This window comes from Tamandua tetradactyla, chromosome 13 (assembly GCF_023851605.1).
Source record: "Tamandua tetradactyla isolate mTamTet1 chromosome 13, mTamTet1.pri, whole genome shotgun sequence".
Classification (NCBI taxonomy): domain Eukaryota; kingdom Metazoa; phylum Chordata; class Mammalia; order Pilosa; family Myrmecophagidae; genus Tamandua; species Tamandua tetradactyla.
The window spans coordinates 37,688,903-37,709,984 of record NC_135339.1 but is presented as its reverse complement, the minus strand read 5'-3'; the positions used below and the strand labels follow the sequence as shown (position 1 = coordinate 37,709,984).

The window sequence follows — 21,082 nt, the reverse complement described above, 5'->3', positions numbered from 1 at the left end:
CGCTCACCCTTATTCTGTCTGTGCACCAGCCCCGATACATCCACACAGACCGCTCATCTGCCTCCTGCCATACCCTGCCTCTTAGTCCCCCAAGCCACACCCTGCTCCTGCACTTCAAGGCCCGCCTGAGCTGCACCCTGTCCCCAAAGCCCCTGTGCTACACCTCTACAACCCCATGCCCCACACCCCAGGCTCACAGACACCAGTGCAGCATCCCCAAACCATACCTATACCTGTGCTGCAACCTGTCACCATACTGCTGTGCCCTGCCCCATGCCTCACATCCTGCTCCACATCCATCCCACAGATAAAAAGCTTTAGTTTCCTGAAGGAAATCAACTTCCAGAGTAACCCTACTGAGATATTTACATGCCTTGAATACAACAGAAGATCACTCAGCTTATGATGTAGGCAGATATAGCCCAGCCTGATGACCAAATTAAAACACCAGAGGAGACATAGACTTCAGAACAACCAGACAAAGATGTTCATATAAATCTACTTAATAAAATCAATGGGATGGCAAATGGCATAAAGGAGATCAAGAAGATACTAGAACTCCGCCAGTCGCGCCCACCCCTACGGGGGCAGAGGGAGTCAGCCCTCCCCCTCCGCGCGGTGGGCCCGTCCCCTTCCCCGGGGATTGTGGAGGACAACCTGGGCTGTGGGCTCACTGCCGACCTGGGTGTGGCTCGTGGACTCGGCCTGGGAGCCATGGACGCCTTTATCCACTTCACCAACCAGACCCAGGGCCGAGACGGCCTCTTCACTCAGTACACATGCATGTTGCTTAGATATTTGTTAGAACCTAAAGCTGACAAAGAAAAGGTGGTAATGAAGCTCAAGAAACTGGAGTCCAGTGGTTCAGACTAGGCAACGTGGTCCATGCTATACAGGCGGCTCAGCAGAGCATTCATGCCACTGACCTGGTGCCCCGCTTATGCCTAACCTTAGCCAATCTGAACCGTGTGATTTATTTCATCTGTGACACCATCCTCTGGGTGAAGAACATAGGGCTTGCCGCTGGCATCAGCAAAGAGAAATGGCAAATGTGGGCTGCCCGACACTACTACTATTCTCTCCTGCTGAACCTGGCCAGGGATCTGTTATGAAATCTCCCTGCAAATGGAAAAAGTCGCACATGACCGGGCAAAGAGGAAGAAGTCACCATCCCAGAATCCTCTTGGGTACAGTGTGGCTGATGGAGAAACAGAATGGCTTCAGTCCTTTCTCCTTCTCTTATTCCGATCCCTGAGGAAACACCCTCCCTTGCTCCTGGACACAGTGAAAACCCTCTCCCATATCCTCATCCCTTTGGACCAACTGGGAATCTATAAGTCCAATCCCGGTGTCATTGGACTTGGAGGTCTTGTGTCTTCCATAGCAGGCATCATCATTGTAACATATCCTCAGATGAAGCTAAGGACCTGCTAGGGTGTTTTTAGGCTGAGGACTAACACCTTCTTTAAAAGGTTACCTCTCAGTGAAATGGGCATTTGTATTACTCATAGAGTAATGTCCCATTGTGCTTAAGGACTTGTTCACACGAGCAGTTAGTGATGTGTGACGTGAGTGGAAGTGGGGGCAGGAAGGGAGGAGAAAGAGAGCATGAAGATTTGTGTGTATTTTTTTGAGAACTGGAGGGATTTCTGAGTATTTCCCCTTTATTTAACATTTATTGAGTATCTCTTATGCACACAGTAGAAGCTTAGTATTTGTTGAATAAATAAAAATTGAAAGAGACTTAATCAGAGTAATAACTAAAGCACTAATATACAGTAACCTTGGGGTTGTATGGATCATTAGTTTCACCTGATCACAGTAAGTCTGATACATAGCACTCTCAGATCTAGTAGGGACCCCCATTTTTCTCTTATCAGTTATTCCCCCCTCCACGGATGTCAGTGGCAGGATGGAGGGGAGCTGGGCTTGTAGCCTCTTAATTTGCACTCCTGTCCTTGCTCTGTCCAGAAGCAGAATCATAAAAGCATCTGACAGCATCATGATTTAAAATATGTCTATAGGAAGAGGTTGTAAAGAAGTACAACGGCTATGCAAAATCAGAAGCAGAGGCTGAAAAAGTTGAAGGGATTTACATTCTAGGCCTGAACCGCCATCCTCTGACTCCCAGTCAGTATTCCTTCCATGATATCTCACTGCCCTCATGTTTAAGTGGAAGTGTGAGACTCCAGAATTCTGTGGTCAATAATTTGCATTCTTTTTTACGAAAATTGAAACCGTATCTAGACTTACCAATTAGATTGTTTTATTTAAAATGCCGAAATAGTTTCGACAATGCTCTTAATTTGCATCAAAATTTACATAGTTAAAAACGTTCATGAATATGAGTATAGGAGAGTCACAATTTTCTATGATAAATTAGATTTTCATATTTATACGGTGGTTGGGTGAGGTAAAGAAGAGTAGGAAGGGGCCAGTGAAGACGACACCAGAATGACTGAGTTGATGCCGTCTCTTCATGTTCTTATTTCCTGGCTTGGTTATTTGTGATCCGTTGACATAGGATTCTTTCATGTAGGAGGCTAGAGTCAGTTCCATCAGTAATGCTCTCTAACTTATTTGAATGGAAATGAGACAAGAAATGTGCACTAAATAAATTAAATTTCCCATAAATATGATTGAGATGCTTAAAAGCTAGACTCAGGTCCTTGTTTCTCTATTTTTAAAGCTATCTATTAAGACATGGGATTTATTTGTGAAAGAACGTTTTGGGAATTCTAAGAGAAATGAAAGATGCTAGATCAGGGAAAATAAAAAGTTTAAGTAACTATTTTTTACCTTGTCTAGATCCTCTATTGTATTACAAATTAATTATGTCTAATAAATTTCTATACAAAATTGAAAAAAAAAGAAGATACTAGAAGAGGATAAAGAGGAATTTAAAAGAATAAATAGAAAAATAGCAGCTATCACAGAGATTAAAGTTGTGGTAGACCAAATCAAAAATATAGTAGAGACACAAACAGCAGATCTGAAGAGGCAGAATAAAAAATAAGAGAACTAGAGGGCAGGGCAACTGATTTCAAACACACAAAAGAGCAAATGGCAAAAAAGATGGAAAATTTGAATTGGATGTCAGGGAAATAGTGAACAAAACAAAGCACACAAACATAAGGATCACTGGTGTCCCAGAAGAAGAAGAGAGGAGTAAAGGGCTAGGCAGAGTAGTTGAGGATATAACGGGGAAAAACATCCCAACCCTTATAAAGTGCAAAAATATGCAAATCAAATAAGCCCAATGAGCTCCAATATAATAAATCCAAATAGGCTTTTCCCAAGACACATACTAATCAGTCTGTCAAATGTTGAAGAGAAGCAAAAAATCCTGAAAGAGGCAAGAGTAAAACAATCTACTATATACAAGGGAAACTACTAAGGACTTAGTTCAGACTACTCAACTAGCACTACAGACATGAGAAGGCTGTGGTATGATATATTTAAGATCATGAATGAGAAAGACTTCCATTCAAGAATTCTGTACCCAGCCAAATTGTCCTTTAACACTGAGGGAGAGATTAAAAATTTCACTAACAAATGCTGAAAGAATTTGTCAACAAGAGACTGGATCTACAAGAAATACTGAAGGAGATCTGCCAGATGAAAAAAAGGACAGGAGAAGGAGGTCTGAGGGAGGGCACAGAATTGAAGAGTACCAGTAAGGGTAACTTAAAGGATAAAAAGAGAAAAAGGGAAAAGATTATAAAGATCTGACAAATAAAATCCAAATGATAAGATGGTGGACTGAAGAAATGCCTTTTCAGTAATAACTTTGAATATTAATAGACTAACTTTACCAATTAAAAGATACAGATGCAGAATGGATTAAGAAATGTAATCTAGCTATATACTGCTTACAAGAGACTCATCTTAGACACAAGGATAAAAATATATTGAAAGTGAAATGATTGAAAATGATGTTCCATGCATGTTGTAACCAAAAGAAAGCAGGGGTAGCTATACTAATATTGGACAAAATAGACTTATCAAGTTAAACAACTTGATAAATGAATTAGACCTAACAGGCATTTATAGGTTGTTACACCCCAAAACACCAGGATATACATTCGTCTCTAGTGCTCATGGAGTATTCTATAGGATATATCATATGCTGAGGCACAAAACATGTCTTTATACATTTAAAAACATTGATATTATTCAAAGCACTTTTTCTGATCACAATGGAATGAAGCTGGTTATCAATAACCACCAAAGAATGAGAACTTTCACAAATACATGGAGATTAAATAATATGCTCTTAAACAACCAACTAGGTCAAAGAAGAAATTGCTAGAGAAATCAATAGCTATCTGGAGATGAATGAAAATGAGAATACAACATATCAGAACCTCCAGGACATGGCTGAGGCTGTGCTGAGAGGAAAATTTATTGTCCTAAATGCCTATATTAAAAAAGAAAAACAGAGCAAAATTCAAGGACTTAATTGCCCACCTGGAGGAACTTGAGAAAGAACAGCAAACTAACCCCAAAGCAAATAGAAGAAGAGAAATAACAAAGATTAAAGCAGAGTTAACTGAATGAGAGAACAAAAGAACATGAGAAAGAATCAATAAAACCAAAAGTTGGTTCTTTGAGAAAATCAATAAAATCGATGGACCACTAGTAAGGCAGACAAAGAAAAAGAGAGAGAGAGGATGCAAATAAACAGAAACGAGAGGGGGCCATTACCACAGATCCTGAAGAAATTTTAAAACTCATGAGATGATACTATGAACAACTGTACACCAACAAACTAGAGAAGTTAGATGAAATGGGCAAATTCCTGGAAACACGTAAACAAGCTACACTGACTCAAGAAGAAATAGAAGATCTCAACAAACCAATAAGAAGGAAAGAGATTCAATCAGTTCTCAAATATCTTCCTACAAAAACAAGCCCAGGGCTAGGTGGCTCACAAGGGAATTTTATCAAATATTCCAAAAAGAACTAACACCAATATTGATCAAACTTTTCCCAAAAAATGAGGAAAAAAGAACACTACCTAACTCATTTTATGAAGCTAACATCACTTTAATACCAAAATCAGGCAAAGATATTATAAGAAAGGAAAACTACAGGTCAATCTCCCTAATGAACATAGATGCAAAAATATTCAATAAAATACTAGCAAATAGAATCCAACAACACATTAAAAGAATCATACACTACAACCAAGTGAGGTTTATATCAGGAAGGCAAGGATGGTTCAGCACAAGAAAATCAATTAATGTAATACAGCACATTAACAAAATGAAAGGGAAAAATCACATGATCATCTTGATTGATGCTGAAAAAGCATTCAGTGGAATTCAACATCCTTTTCTGATAAAAATACTTCAAAAGGTAGGGATCACAGGTAATTTCCTCAGTATGATAGAGGGCAGATATGTCAAACCCACAGCTAGCACCATACTGAGTGGAGCAATCTAAAGGCTTTCCCTCTAAGATTAGGAATGAGGCAAGGATGCCCTCTGTCACCACTATTATTCAACATTGAACTAGAAGTTCTAGCTAGAGCAATCATGCAGGAAAAAGAAATAAAAGGCAACCAAAATGGAAAGGAAGAAGTAAAACTTTCATTATTTGCAGATGACATGATACTCTACTTGGAATATACTGAGGAATCCGCAACAAAGTTACTTGCGCTAATAAACAAATTCAGCAAGGTGGCAGGTTATAAAATCAATGTTCAAAAATCAGTAATGTTTCTATATACAAGCACGACCTAACTGAGGAGTCAATTAAGGAAAAGATTCCATTCAAAATAGCAACTAAAAGAATCAAGTATCTAGGAATGAACTTAACTAGGGATGTAAAGGACTTGTACACAGAGAACAACATAACATTGTTAAAATAAATCACAGAAGATCAAATAGGTGGAAAGACATTCCCTGATCATGGATAGGAAGGTTAAATATAGTTAAGATGTCAGTTCTACCCAAATTGATCTATGGTTTCAACACAGTACAAATCCAAAACTCCAACAACCTACTTTGAAGACTTGGAAAAGTTAGTTACCAAATTCATCTGAAAGGGAAAGATATCCTGAATAGCCAAAAGCATCTTAAAAAAGAAAATTAAGAGAAGGATTACCACTCCCTGATTTTAAAACTTATTATAAAGCCATAGTGATCAAAACAGCATGGTACTGGCACAAAGATAGAAGTATTGACCAATGGAATTGAATCAAGAGCACAGAAAAAGACCACCAAATCTATGGTCAGCCAATCTTCAAGAAGGCCCCCAAATCCACTGACGTGGGACAAAATAGTCTTTTCAATAAATGGGCATGGGAGAACTCGATATCAATAGCCAGAAGAATGACAGAAGATCCTTACCTTACACCCTATACAAAATTAGCTCAAAGTGGATCATACACCTAAACATAAGAAGCAGTACGATAAAGCTCCTAGAAGAAAATATAGTGAAACATCTTCAACCCTAGTAATAGGAGGTAGCTTCCTAAACTTTACACCTAAAGCACAAGGAACAACAACAACAAAAATAGATAAATGGGAACCCCTCAAACATCAAATGCTTTTGTGCCTCAAAAGACTTTGCCAAAAGGTAAACAGGCAGCCAGCTCAATGGGAGAAAATATTTGGAAATCACACATTAGATAAAGGTTTGATATCCTGTATATATAAAGAAATCATACAACTCAACAACAAAAGGACAAACGACCCAATTATAAAATGGACTAAAGATAGGAGTAGACATTTTTCTGAAGAGGAAATACAGATGGCTGAAAAGAACATGGAGTGATGCTCATTTTCATTGCTATAAGGGAAATACGGATCAAGATTACAATGAGATACCACCTTATATCTATAAGAATGGCTGCTATTAAACAAACAGGAAACTACAAATGTGGGGGAAGATGTGGAGAAAGTGGGATACTTATGCACTGCTGATGGGAATGTATCACCACTATTGAAGACAGTCTAATGGTTCCTTAGGAAACTAAATATTGAGTTGCCCTATGACCCAGCAACACCACTACTTGGTGTATACCCAGAAGAGCTGAGAGCAGTGACACAGACATTTTCCCACTGATGTTCATTGTAGCATTATTCATAATCACCAAAAGATGGAAACAATCCAAGCATCCATCAATAGATGAGTGGATTAACAAAATATTATATATACTTATGCTGGAATATTATGCAGCAGTAAGACAAAATGACATCCTGAAGCACATGACAAGATGGATGAGCCTTGAGGACATAATGCTGAGTGAAATAAACCAGACACAAAAGGATAGATACTGTATGACTCCACTTTTATGACCACTGTAAAGGGAAAATCAGAGATTTATGATACAGAATAAAGGGGACGTAGAAGCACATGGAATCGAGAGATGGGTGATCAGTTAGCTAATGAAGTTGAACTCAACTGTAATGGAATAGATAGAATGAAGGCAGTTCACTAGTGTGTCTATAAGTAATATTACCGTGTTGAAGGTGAACATGATTGAAAGGAGTTGTATAGACCCATGTGTCCCACTGATTAACACTACAAAAACAAACAAGTTCTTACATAAACTACTTCAAAGGTATAAATCTTGTACAAAGAGTGTATAAGTTTTGGGTATAGGAGGAAAACTACTATTGCATGCTATGGGCTATGTTTAACAGGAAAACATCAACAGTACCACAGCAATACTAGGGGTGAATAATGAAGGGAGGGACAGCAGTTAAGGGGAGGTTTCGATTTCCTACTTGGTGAAGGTGTGTTTATTGGTTATCTTTTCTTGGGAACAATGAAATTATCTAAAATTGAGTGTTGATGGACTGCTGACTTTGGGCATTATACATAATGCCTAATGATGCAGGTGGCTGAGGGATGCACTGTCTGAGAAGTAGAGTGGTGAATGATGGTGTATACATATGTTCGAATACTGTGCTGCTACAAGAGGAACAAAGTTGTGAAGCACGCAACATTGTGAATGAAACTGGGACATTTGGTGAAGCAAAATAAGCCAGAAACAAAAGAATAGTTATTGTATGGTCTCCTTTAGAAAATGCTTATAAGAAAACAGGGGCCTAAACTGTAAGCTCTTATAGCAGTCACATTTAGTCTGGAGTGGTAATAATTTCTGGATTTTGAGAGTCTGTTTTATATATGTATAAACTGATATTTAGAATTAAGAATGAAACTGAACAGGTCACAATTAAGGTAATTCAGAATACAGAGGTAAGGAAGACATTGTCTATATTTTTAGATCCTCATCTACTCTTTGAGGTTAAAGGAAGAAGGGTTTATTTTGCCCAGAACCTAAATTTTCTGTAGCTCATAACCTAACTCAACATGTCTGGATAGATCATTTAAACAATCCAACACAAGAAGCCCAGAATAAGAATGAGGGCCTTTAATACCATATAGCTTAATGTAATGTCTGGATACATCCCAGAGTATGTTAAGATGATAATGAAAAAGTATTGGCAAAGTCCCTTGAGGGATGGGAGAAAAAATATGGAACTATTAAACTTTACTACTGGGGAAACCCTTGACATTGTGTCAAACATTAGGGACACCCAAATCAAAAGGCCAAACTCTTGATCTTGAGTCTTGCTCTTGTAAACCTTATGTATGTTGTAGAGAAGTGGAGAAGCTTAGCCTACCTATAGAGTTACTTCTGGAGGACCTCTTTTGTTACTTAGATGTAACCGCGCTCTCTCTCTCTCGAAGCCCAACTCTGCAAGTGAAATCATTGCCCTCCCCACTACATGGGACATGACATCCAGGGGTGAAAGTCTCCCTGGTGGTGTGGGAGAGGACTCCCAGGGATGAGTCTGGCCCTGGCATCATGGGATCAACAATGACATCCTGACCAAAAGGGGGAAAAGAAGTTTAACAAGTAAGTTATCAGTGGCTGAGCGAGTTCAAATAGAGTCGAGCGGCTACTCTGGGGGTCACTCTTATGCAAGGTTCAGTTAGACATTGCTACCTATCATAACTTGCCAAACCCCAACCAAAACCATTCCTGCCAATCCTAAAGAACACCTAGGATGTTATATAAGACCCTACAAAGGTTCCGTGTTCTAGGGTAACTTTTCAGAAACCTACAACATCCAGATGGGTCCCCGGACCAGCTAAGTCCTGAAATGCAGAGGAGCTAGCCTCTCCAGAACATCAGCTAGTTCCATCCCCCATTCCAGATTATTGACTGCCTCTTCCAACATGAAAAAGTTAGAATGGGCATAGCCCAAATACGCCTAAGAGTGAGGGAAACATCAAAGTTGATGGTGGAATTATACAGAGAAGGTAGGGTTTTAACCAACAATTATGATTGCTTTATCATTAAATCGATATTTCTTTTGGTCTCTGGTCTCTTAGAGCAGCTAGAAGTAAAAACCTAAAATTGTGGGACTGTAACCTATACCAAACTCTGAAATCTGTTCTACAACTAATTGTTGTGATGTCCTCTGAAATTTATTGTTTTTGATCCTCTCATCAAAGACTCTCGTGAAGGACTAACCCAGCTTGGATGGGCTAGGGGACATCTCAGTTGAAATAGCCTAATCAAAAGGTCCCACCCACAATAGGTCTACACCCACAGGGATGGATTAAAATAACCTAGGCTTTTCTGGGGTACAGAACAGATTCAGACCAGAAAGCACATAGACCTTTCATACTGCAAAGATTAACTTCCGGTTCATTTTTATCTAGACTTGGTACTTTAGAGAGCCTGAGAATGCCTGTTCCCTTCCCAGCCTTGAGTCACTTTACAAAAGCTTCCTTCTGTGTTTATTTGGTACAAAATTTATGTTTTGGGTAGCACATTATCTAATTTAACTTGTATGGTCAGTTTATTCCAACACCATAATTACATGCAATATTAAATAGGGGTTGAGATCTTGTTGGTTTGTAGAGGTTGGTGTGATGCCTCAAAATATCTCAGAGTAATTTAGACTTTGCAAACAAAGAAGTATTTGTAAAGTCCCCTAGAGGAAACTGGAGAGAAAGGAGGAAATAGTTAAACTTACCCATCTGGGAAATTTCTGATATTCTCGCAAGCAATGGGGACAGTCAATTCAATAGACTGAGCCCTCGATCTTGAGTTTCACCCCTATGAAATTTATTCCTGCAAAGGATAGACTAAACCTACCTATATTTATGCCTAAGAGTCACCCCCAGAGAACCTCCTTTGTTGCTCAGATGTGGCCTCTCTCTCTAAGCCAACTCAGCAGGTAAACTCACCGCACTTCCCCCTACATGGGACGTGACTCCCAGAGATGTAAATCTCTGGCGACATGGGACAGAACTCTCAGTATGAGCTGGGACTTGGCATCATGGGATTGAGAAAGCTTTCTTGACCATTGGAGGAAGAGAGAAATGAGACAAAATAAAGTGTCAATGGCTGAGAGATCTCAAACAGAGCTGAGAGGTTATCCTGGAGGTTATTCTTATGTATTATACAGCTATCCCTTCTTATTTTATAGTACACTAGAGTGGTTGAAGCTGTTGAACTTCAGTAGCCTTGATTCTTGAAGATGATTGTACAACTGTATAGCTTCTACAGTATGACCGTGTGATTGTGAAAACCTTGTGCCTGATGCTCCTTTTATCTAGGGTATGGGTAGATAAGTAAAAAATTAGGACAAAAAATAAATACTGAGGAGGGGATAAGGGGAAAAATGGGGTAGTGGTTAATGAGAGGGAGGAGTAAGGGGTATGGGATGTATAAGTTTTTTCTTTTTTGTTTTTATTTCTTTTTCTGGAGTGATGCAAATGTTCTAAAAATGATCATGGTGATGAACACACAACTATGTGATGATATATGGTGAGCAATTGATTGTATACTTTGGATGGACTGTATGTGTGTGATGATATCTCAGTTTACAAAAAGAAAAATTACATACCTTATTACTAAAAATATCTTCTGGTTCAGAAGACCTGGGGTAGTGCTAAAGGATCTGCATTGTTAATTGATTGTGACTCATGGAAAGACCGCTCTTTCCACTCAGATAAAGGAAATTCTGGTAAATGTAAAATAATTTAATGCTTAAAGCTACTTTATTGACGATAACACGAGACAAGAGACATCAAGAAGACACAGGAAAAATCTGAGAGGATCATATGGTAGCCCATGACAAACTCTGGGATCTGTCCTGTAACTACTTTTTAAAGAGTGCTTTGAAAACTGTTGCCTTTTTATTTCTTTGCTTTGTATAAATGCTATATTACACAACAAAAAAGTTAAAAAAAATAAAAAGTGAAAAAGAAAACACAGAGCTCAAATTTCACTGACTTCAAAATTTCGCCTTGAATTGGGGACAGGAATTAATCATTTTTATATAAATAGTATCATTGCCTAAAAGCTTGTCAAGAGCCCTGAAAAGCAATGAGCCACTCTCATTTATGCCATAGAATTTCCTCAGTTCCTGACCTTATTAATGTTAACTTCACATATATAATCTTTCCTTTATCCTGCTGTGACTCTAACAGAATCTAGGACAGCAGAGCAAGAATTCCATTAAGACATTAGGATAGAAGATTGGTGATGGGAAACCCTTCCATAAATTGCCCCTTGAAAAGAATTTTCAAAAGCTGTGATACACCTACAGGAAGTAAAGTCACATTGAATCATATGACACAGAGCCAGTGACAGTTCAATGCAGGTATGGTTTATCCATGGCACCAGAGAGGCAGAGGCCTGAGAAGTTTGGGCTAGTAGCTAGTTTTATCTCTAAAGGAACACTACCAACTGAGCAAAGCAGAGGCAGTCAATTTTTAATATCATTCTTCATGTTGGAATATCCTCATAAAACTGGAAGATATGTGCTTTCTGAGCCCACAAAGGAGGGTCTGCACTTTTCTATGCTATAAATTTACCTGCATGGAGCACTAGTAAGAAAGGCCCATCTTTCCTTTGGCTGGCCTTCCTCCTCCTTGGCCAAGAGAGATTCTGAAATAGCACTGGACATCCTACACCATGACTTGTCCTAGCAGCTGGAACTGCAAAAGACAGGCCCATTAAATAACCACTTTCTACATAACGAAAAGCTATAAATAGCTTTAGAACACTGTCTGTGAGGGTCTTGGAAAATTTCCATCTACTTTGGAGAACTGCCCATCCTCTCCACCCTGCTCAGTCTGAAAGCAGCACAGCTCTGCAGAACTTTGTGAAAAGGCTCTTATCTCTCCTGCAAAACTACTAGCCCAACCCTTCTACCCGCTCCTGCCCACACTCAGGGGCATTATTCTGTATTGCTTTAGGCAATAAAGAAGAGAGAACACTGGTCCGAAAGTTGGAATATAACAGCTACAATTTATTGAAGATCTGCCATGTGTTAGATCATTTGCAAACATTTTATCTACATTAGTTCATCTAAACCTTAGCACACCATAGGAGATTGTGTTATATAGCATCTTGTTACTCAAAATGTGGTCCATGGACCAGCAGCATGAGCCTCACCTGGCCACTTATGAGAGGTGCAGAGTCTCAGGCCCCACATGGACCTACCAAACCAGATTCCAGATTTTAACAAGACACCAGGGCATTAGTGTGCATATTAAAGTTGGAAAAGCAATGATGTAGCTCCCAAACAGACAGCTGAATCATCACTCTTAGCACTGATTTTCTCACCTGAAAAAAATGAGAAACCATGAACAGTCTCTCACTTATTGAGTTCACTGCCATGCACACATTGCCTCTACTCCTCACAACAGCCTGGAGAGGCTGGCGTTCAGATTCCCTTCTAGCAAATCAGGAAACCAAGCCCAAGCTATCTGATAGCTTGTCCCTTTGCACAGCAATAAGCAGGCAGCAGAGCCAGGATGCAAACTTTCTCTGTATGACAACAGAGGCAATGCTTTTTCCTCTCCACCATGAGCCTCTCTCAAGATTACCTCTGATATCGTACTGGCTCTAGAAATCTGTCCATCCTGCAGTCAACATCTGGTTTGACCTATTTGCTGCCTCTATGGATCCATTAACCAGAGGCATTTACTGTCCTCCTTCCAGTCAACACCAAAGATCCCTTGCTCTTGCTCAGCTCCTTACCTGCCTTGGTGCATCTCATCTGTGCACCCCATTCCCTTCCCACCCCCGTGAGGCCCCAGGTTTTCAGACCTCGGATCAGTGGCCTGCTCATGAGTTGACACACCATATGAATTTCTTTAATTTTTCACCACTGACTGCTGGTTACAACTGACTCCCATAACACCTGTTTCTTCACAGATCAAGAACCAGCCTCACTTGAAAATGTCCTAGGAAAGGGCCTCCCATTTCCCATCCCTTTGGAGAGTAGTTCCTCATTAATCCACATAGTCAGAGCCAACTCACTACATTTTCTCACGACATTTGGCCCGTTCCTTGTGAGGGGGAAAATTAACATATGTGAAGAATCTTCCCAAATCTTTAGTTTTATAATATAGCAAAGCATTTAAAAGAGGGCAGTCCATATTTTATTTATCATGATAGGGAGAACTCTGAAATAGTTGCCCTAAGGCTCTTGAAATGAAATTTTAGCCTATCCCATTATATCCTGTACTCTTAGTTATAATTTTTTTTAATCATTCAACAAAAATCGGCAGCATGGCCTTTTCTCTCTAAGAAGCATAAAAGAATTATAAAGGCTTTAAGAGGAGATAGTGGAAGAGGGAGAAACAAAAAGAGAGAGTGAGAGAAAGGAAGGAAGGAAGGAACGGAAGGAGGAAGCAAGAAAGGGAAAGAAAGAATTTTGAATCAGCTTTCACCAATTCAGAAGTATTTTAAAATCTTTCCATGGGGATAATAAAAATCAGCTACCATTTATTGGGCTAAAACAATATCTAAAAAATAACTGGAGATATGTTTATTCACTTGCTGGAAGAATTTGGTAGCAAGGACATATGCGTTAGGCACCCTATAATCATTCTCCACCTATGGCTATATTTAATCCTTACAACCCTATGAATCGAATATTATTACCAACCCCAAAAATGGGAAAGTGAAACTTAGAGGCTCAGTAACTTACCAAAGTCAGTAAGTGCCAGAACTGAGATTCAATGATGGGAACCAAAGCCTACACCCTTCACTCTGACACAGCAGGAACCAGGAGCTCTCTCTTTGCTACAAAATTCCCTAAGTGCCCGAAGTTGTCAGCTTAAGCATGGCCATGCTGGCCCCCAAACCCAAACACTGCAGTGAGGTTCTAAGCAGGAGAGATTTAATTTGAGATAGCTTGACTCTAAAGGCAACAAACCTTCTTATCTTGGATTTATGGGTTGTGGATGTTTGGAAACAGTTTGAACCCTGCCTGACTCCTACCCTTCCCCCATTAGAAAAACACAAAGGTTCTCTTGTTCCACACTAGTTGGTTTCTCATTATGTAGACAGTCAGAGCCATCTTCATCCAATTTATTGCTACATTAGTCCCAAAGCTGGCAAGGGAAATACATTAACTTTAATAACATGCTTTTGATGACTTGTAGAAATCAGTTCTTGCCAGCTCCCTCCTTACATGTATCCTTGTGAATCAGGGAGTAATGGGGGAAAGTGACAAATCAAATCTGAAGTCCTTCTGCAGCTGGGTGAAAGAAAGGAATTTGGAACTAATGGGAAAACAAAACATATCTGGAGATATGCTTATTCGTCTAAGGGAAGAATTTGGTAGTAAGGACTTGTTAACAGGCTCATGGTTCTGCCTATATCTTTTCTCAAAATCCTGGCAATGGTACACACTAGCAACAGGGAAAAAGGAAGGAACTTATTTAGAAGAATTTCTTTGGGAATTACTCTTCCTGATCCCAGTCTTGCCTTCTGAGATAGGGAGCAATTTAAATTTTATTCATTGCTATAATAGACCTGAAATTAATTCAGAGTCTAATCACAACCACAGCCTTGAGAATAAAAACCAACAGGGGCGAATCAATCCAATTTTTAATCAATATCATTGTCATCACCAACAACTGTTTATTGAGCAACTAGGACACGAGATGCTGGGAATACAAAGAAGCCTGAGAAAGGAAGATAACAACACACACTAGAATTCAGCGAAGGTAAAAGGCACTACAGAAGATAGACAGTGACAGGGAAGGAAAGCCAGGACAAGGAGGTGACCTGGGCAGAGGTCAGAATTCAGTGACAGTATGTCCTCATAGTAAGAAGGGCAATTTGTGACAGCCCGAGGTTCAGACTGGGGTTGGTGAGACAGAAGCCTGGAGAGAGGGGCAGTTTGTAGACGGAGCAGGTCAAGAAGATGTTACTTTTGTCTTTTGGCACTAGGGAATCCTGGAGCATTCTAGAACTAGAGAGTATTTATGCAGACTGCATTGTAGGAAGATGCCCAGTGACCCGAATGAGATACAACAGGGAGTGCGTGGTGAGAGAAAGACTCTTTAGGAAATGGTCTCAGGGTAAGGTAAGACACATATAAACTTTGGGGGTGGTTTGTGGGAATATAATGTAAAGGGCAGATGTAGATGCCTACAAAATGGGATAAGAAAGCCACAACTCCCACTCCTCCCCATATCTGCAATTTCCCACTGATCTTCCTATTCATGGCAATATCAGAGCAGTGACCAGATTGAAATATTTCATTTTTCTCTCACTGATCCTATCCTCTCAAATAAATTTCCTTTGCCTTCACTTTCCTCCCGTGGTTTTTGTTTTGTTTTGTTTTAGTCTTACTCTGTATGAAAAGAGGTTTTATTTTAAGCAACCCCACTTTAATAAGACAACTTCCTCACTGAGACTTTGTGAAAGTTGTTTATTAAACTAATAATATCAGTCAAGTGTTTCGTCCTCCTCTAAAGGAAGATGCAAAAGCGACATCAGGCAGTCAGGGTTGGTTTGCTGCCTGGGGCTCTGTCCTTTAATTAGCTTTGGAATAGCTTCGGCCTCTGAGGGCTGACTGACTCTCCCACACAATGATAAGGCGAAAACCATTTAAATCGGATGTCCCCGAGTTATGAATGGGTTATGTTCTAGAAGCATGTTGAGACTTTATAGTCAGGTCGAGCTTTCCCACAGAGAAAGAAGAAGCAGAGTGAAGGCCACTGTTCATTCTGGCCCTGGTCTGCACCAGATACGGCCCTAAGCCCCTTTCATTGATTATTCCATTCATTCCGCACAGCAAACTCGGTAAATTGGTGCTATTATTGTTCCTATTTTCCTGAGGAGGAAACTGGGATTCAGAGTGAGTAAATAACTTGCCTAAAATTACACAGGTGGCAGAGCCAAGGAAGCTGGCCTCATGCTCTTAATCAGCGTCTGGCCCTGTCTTTCCTGTGGAGAAAGGAGATTCCTGGTAGGGTCAGGACTCCCTTTGGGTGCACAATTGAAGGGGCCACCAAAATGCTCAGTAGGCCAGGCCCAAGAAGCTATTTAATCTGTGGGGAAGCTGGCCTGGAGGCTGAAGACTAGAGTACATGGCCTCGTGGGCCAGCAGGACACCCATCTTCCCAGACAGAGGTTCTCAAACATCGGTTCGCATCAGAACCACCTGGAATTGCTTGCTAAAATTTCATTCCTGGGCCACACCTCAAGAAATTGGGATTCAGTAGATGTGGGGCAGTCTATCTTCCCTTCTCCTCTGCAGTTGGCCCATTACCCTTGGTCCCTCTGCCTGGCTACAGCCTGAGATGGTGAATGGAGATTTGAACTGAAGATGCTTTCTCCCCACCTGAGAGCACAGGTGCCCAGTGGGAAAGCAGAGAAGGAGAGATGAGAAACCAAGGACAGGTTGCTTCTGACCTGGTCGGCTGTGTTGATAGTGAGGGCAGTGCTGTTTAGTAAGAGAAGAATGCTGGAAAACCACTCAGAATTGGCCAAGGTGGCATGGCATCATGGAACATCATTTTTAACAGATGCCACCTGCTATTGCCACAAAACACCTTCTATACACTAGTTAAATGCAATCTTTGGATCAAATATCAAATATCAATGCATGTTTGTTTATGCACATGTACTTTTTCATTTGTTTAAATCAGTGATTAACTCTCATTTCTCTGAGTTAACATTACTGAGGAAATACGGAGAAAGAGGAAGGAAAGGATATGGATTTAATGTTTAGTAATCAGTAATACCATATCATTAATACCCTAAGCATATGAAGTATACTCTAACACTCTATGGTAACTCCACTAGGACAAAAGTCCTCTAGGGCAGCACCATGTCTGTGTGATTCATCAATGTACTGCCAGTGCCCAGCACTGCACCTGGCACACAAATTGTAGCTGTCCAATGAATATTCATGAAATATTACGTACTACAGATTGTAATGGAATGCCAAATTCTATCATAGTGATACAAGTGTACATGTAAAAATAGTGAATGTAAAAGGTAAAAATACTGAAAAATAGAAACATAAATACGGTCTAGATAATGAGGGAAGTTTTAGAAAGGAGGTGAGACTTATGCGTTTTAGAGGATTTTAAGCCCCCGCCTTCTGTTCTCTCTTCTTCTTTTCTCTCCTCTCTCTATGTGCAGTCCTATGATTTCTGTCATGCAACAATTCCCAAATTCATATTTGCAACCCTCAATTCTCTCCGGAAACCCAGACTCATCTCATATATCCAGCTATGTATGTGATATTCCCACGTGGACTTCATTCAAAACTGAATTCTTTATATGCTCCTTCCACCACTGCCAACCCGGTCTCTTTCAAATTGTCCCCATTTCAGTAAATGGTAAATGCACTCTTCGAGTTACTTAAACCAGAATCCCTGGAGTCACCATTGAGTCTGCTCCTTCTCTCTCAAAAGTGGGTCTTGGTGGTTCCATCTTCATAACATACCCATAATCTGACCATAGCTCACCAACACAGTCATGCCCTGCTAGGATATCTGCCACGACTTCTTGGTGGCCTCCTGTTCCTACTGCTGCCATTTCTCCACATAGCAGCCAGAGGAAGTCTATAAATAACCACGGGATCAAGGAAATATTCTGTTTAAATCGTCTCACTGGTATCTCACCTTACTCAGAGTCATTTCCATGACATCATCTTATCTCCTCCATTCCCCACTCAACTCACTGGATAAGCTCAAACCACATGGCCTCTCTGCTAGTTCCCAGAACCTTTCAAGCACACTCCTGCCCCAAGGTCTTCGAATTTGCTGTTTCTTCTACCAGGGAGATTCCTCCAGATATACCTTCACATTTTTCAGGTCTTCGCTCCAATTTTCCTAACCACACTATTTAAAATAACACATCACTCCCCTCCATTACTCACCACCTAGGACTTATGTATTTGTTCATAGAAAACAAATGACAGCAGGGATCTCATCATAGTAGCTACTGTGTCCCCAACAACAAGGACAGTGCATGGTTTACTGTAGGTCGTAGATAAATATTTGTGCAATTAAACAAATAAAGAATGAATATAGGATTCACAAATGGTGAAAAAAAGAGGACAAACACTTACAGAGATTTTCCCAGCCTTGCCAAAAGCCACAGAACAGGACTCTGAGTGCTACGGGGAGCAGCTGGGGAAGAATATGACTAAAATATGGCAGAAAGTTCACATTAATACATAGTTGAAACCAGCTGGATTTAAAACAAAGCTCTACCGAGAAGTATTGAGATAAATACAGGCTGGATTATGAAGGAAGATTATTACAAGAGATGCAATTTAGAGAAATGAGCAAAATATTAATAATAGTTTCTTCCATTGGTAGAATTATGGGTGATTTCTGTTATCTTCTTTCTATCTTTCTATATTTTTCAAATGTCCATTATAAACATGAACTAACTTTGCAACTAGGAGAAAATAATGTTTTTAAAGTTGATTTTTTTAAAAAACTAAAAAATAAATTATACTGGAAAGCCATTATTCTCTGTACAAAACATAATTATTTTAGGGAATGCCATATATATTTATAAATAAGCAATAATGGGAGAAAAGCTGTAAGAGAGAAAGGAAAATTTCAGGACCTCTACGAGTAGGAGACATTTAAACTGAGACCTGAATGACAAGATGACCCGGACAAGGAAATGTCTAGAGGAAGAATTTTCCAGATAGAGAGACTAACAAAAGCAAAAGCCCGGAGGTAGAATAAACTTGAAGTGCTTGCTGAACTTACTGAGGTCAGTGAGTGCAGGGAGGGATGTTGAGATATGAGATTGGAGAGGTAAGCAGGGGCAGATCATGTGGGAGCTTGCATGCTGAGATAGCATATTTGGGCATTGTTCTTGGTGAAATGGGAAGTCAGACATAATTTCAAAGGAGTTATAAATCTGATTTATATTCTCTTTCTGCTGTGTGAGTATTGAGAGGGGGTTGGGAGCAAAAATAGCAGTAGAAATGTCATAATAAGGCTAGAACATAAGCCAAAAAAGATATCTTTGTCTGGATTAATAAGAGTGGAGAAGGAGAGAAATGGAAAGAGTAGGGGTATATTTTAAAGGAAACCTAACCAGGCTTGTGAATGGATTGATCGTGGGAGGTGAAGGAAAAAGAGAAATAAAGGAAATTACTGCCAAGACATATGGAATCTATCCTAAGCAACCAATAGCTTCTGGAGGAATATGGATTAGTGTTACAGTTAGAGCATTGCATTGAACCCGCCACGTTACTCCTTCAAGGAGTACTTTTTCTCTTTTTTCACCACAAAGAGAAAAGTGTCAGTTACTCACTCTCATCGATTGTCCACTGGGTGCTAAGACACTGCTAGATGCCCCTGTTAAACAAAGCATAAAAGAAATAGAAGGAAGGAGTCTTTTTTCTTGAATTTTGTGAACTTAAAGGTGAGGCCGGACAGGAGTAAAGATATATATAAACCCACATGCTTGAGCATTGACATAAGCAGGTGCACTGGTTAACCCGGGAGGGTGACATGCTTACTGCAATTTTATCAAGAATTGTAGCTCTAGTAAATTGCACTCAAAAATCCAGCTCATGGTTTATAACTGCAAGATCAGAAAACGACTATAGTTAAAAATATTAGTGCATAAATGGAAGTCAGTTTCACATGCCCATCTTTAGCCTTCATATTCATATAATGGTATGTCATTCTAAATGACAAGATCATCAGTCTATTTTATTCTAGGACTGGATTTACCCAGCACCAAAAAGACAAGGCCGTCTGAATGATGGACTCAATTTTCACTTGTCACACTTGTGTTTTGAATTCTGGAATATAGACAGAGCAGAAGGAAATAGTAGAAACTTGCCTTCTATAGAAGCAACCTAAGAAAAAAATGCATCAGAGAATAAAACAAAGATGGAATTGGAAGAATTTCTGATAATTAGGTGTCACCTATAACCTTTTTATTTATAAGCAGTGTGTTAAGCTGTTTAATGCCTATTTAATTGTTAGTTGGTGTGTTCGGTCTAGTATCTACTTGGACTGTTACTTAAATATAATAAGTGTTAAATGTCTGTTTAAATTTGTTAGTTGGTATCTTACTGCATTTGCATTGGTCAAATGTTCCTAACTGGTTACTGATTATGGAAATTCTTTTAAAAGGGAACCTGAGTACTGTATTGAAAACTAGAAAGATTTTAGTTATGAGTCCTCAAGAAAAAGGTTTATTCCTGTAATATAATCTGGCCTCCATATGATTTAAAATGAAAATACTGTCATTTTAGTTAAGATTAAAGATATTGCAGCTAAAATTGTTCTGTAAAAAGTAAAAAACCAAATGAGATAATATATTTTAATCTTTTATTTGTCCTTCTCAAAAGCACTTCTGTGTTTCTGTTTCTTGCATAACTAACTTTCTATTTATTTCTATCTGCCTGTTCAATGTATAGTCTCATACCTCCAGAGGGTAATAACAAAGTAACAAAAAATTCTTAGAGAGCTCTATTTGAACTGCTTAGAAATAATTAGGTGCCTTATATAATTATATATATAAATTGGTACTTCTGATATAAAAAGAGAAAAGCTCTCTCAGCCACAAGATTCAAAAGTATTAGTTTTGTAATTACTGCAAACAACCTGGACATTAGAAAGAAACCACCCCTAGAATTTCCCTAAGGCAGCAGAAAGTTACCAAAGGGCTGCCTCTGGAAAAAGCAAAGAACTTTTCCAATTTTTGTCCTTGTCACAGCTTGTAATGCAAGACTTAATAATTTAAAATAGTTAAAGGCATAGGCACCAGTGTAACTTTCCAGAAACCTACAACCTCCAG

At 39.5% G+C, this 21,082-nt stretch overlaps 1 pseudogene; it reads left to right on the top strand.

Annotated features, from left to right (window-relative positions):
• Positions 1 to 714: 714 nt before the first annotated feature.
• LOC143653101 (peroxisomal membrane protein 11A pseudogene) lies at positions 715 to 1,544 on the top strand (annotated as a pseudogene).
• The last annotated feature ends 19,538 nt before the right edge of the window (positions 1,545 to 21,082 follow it).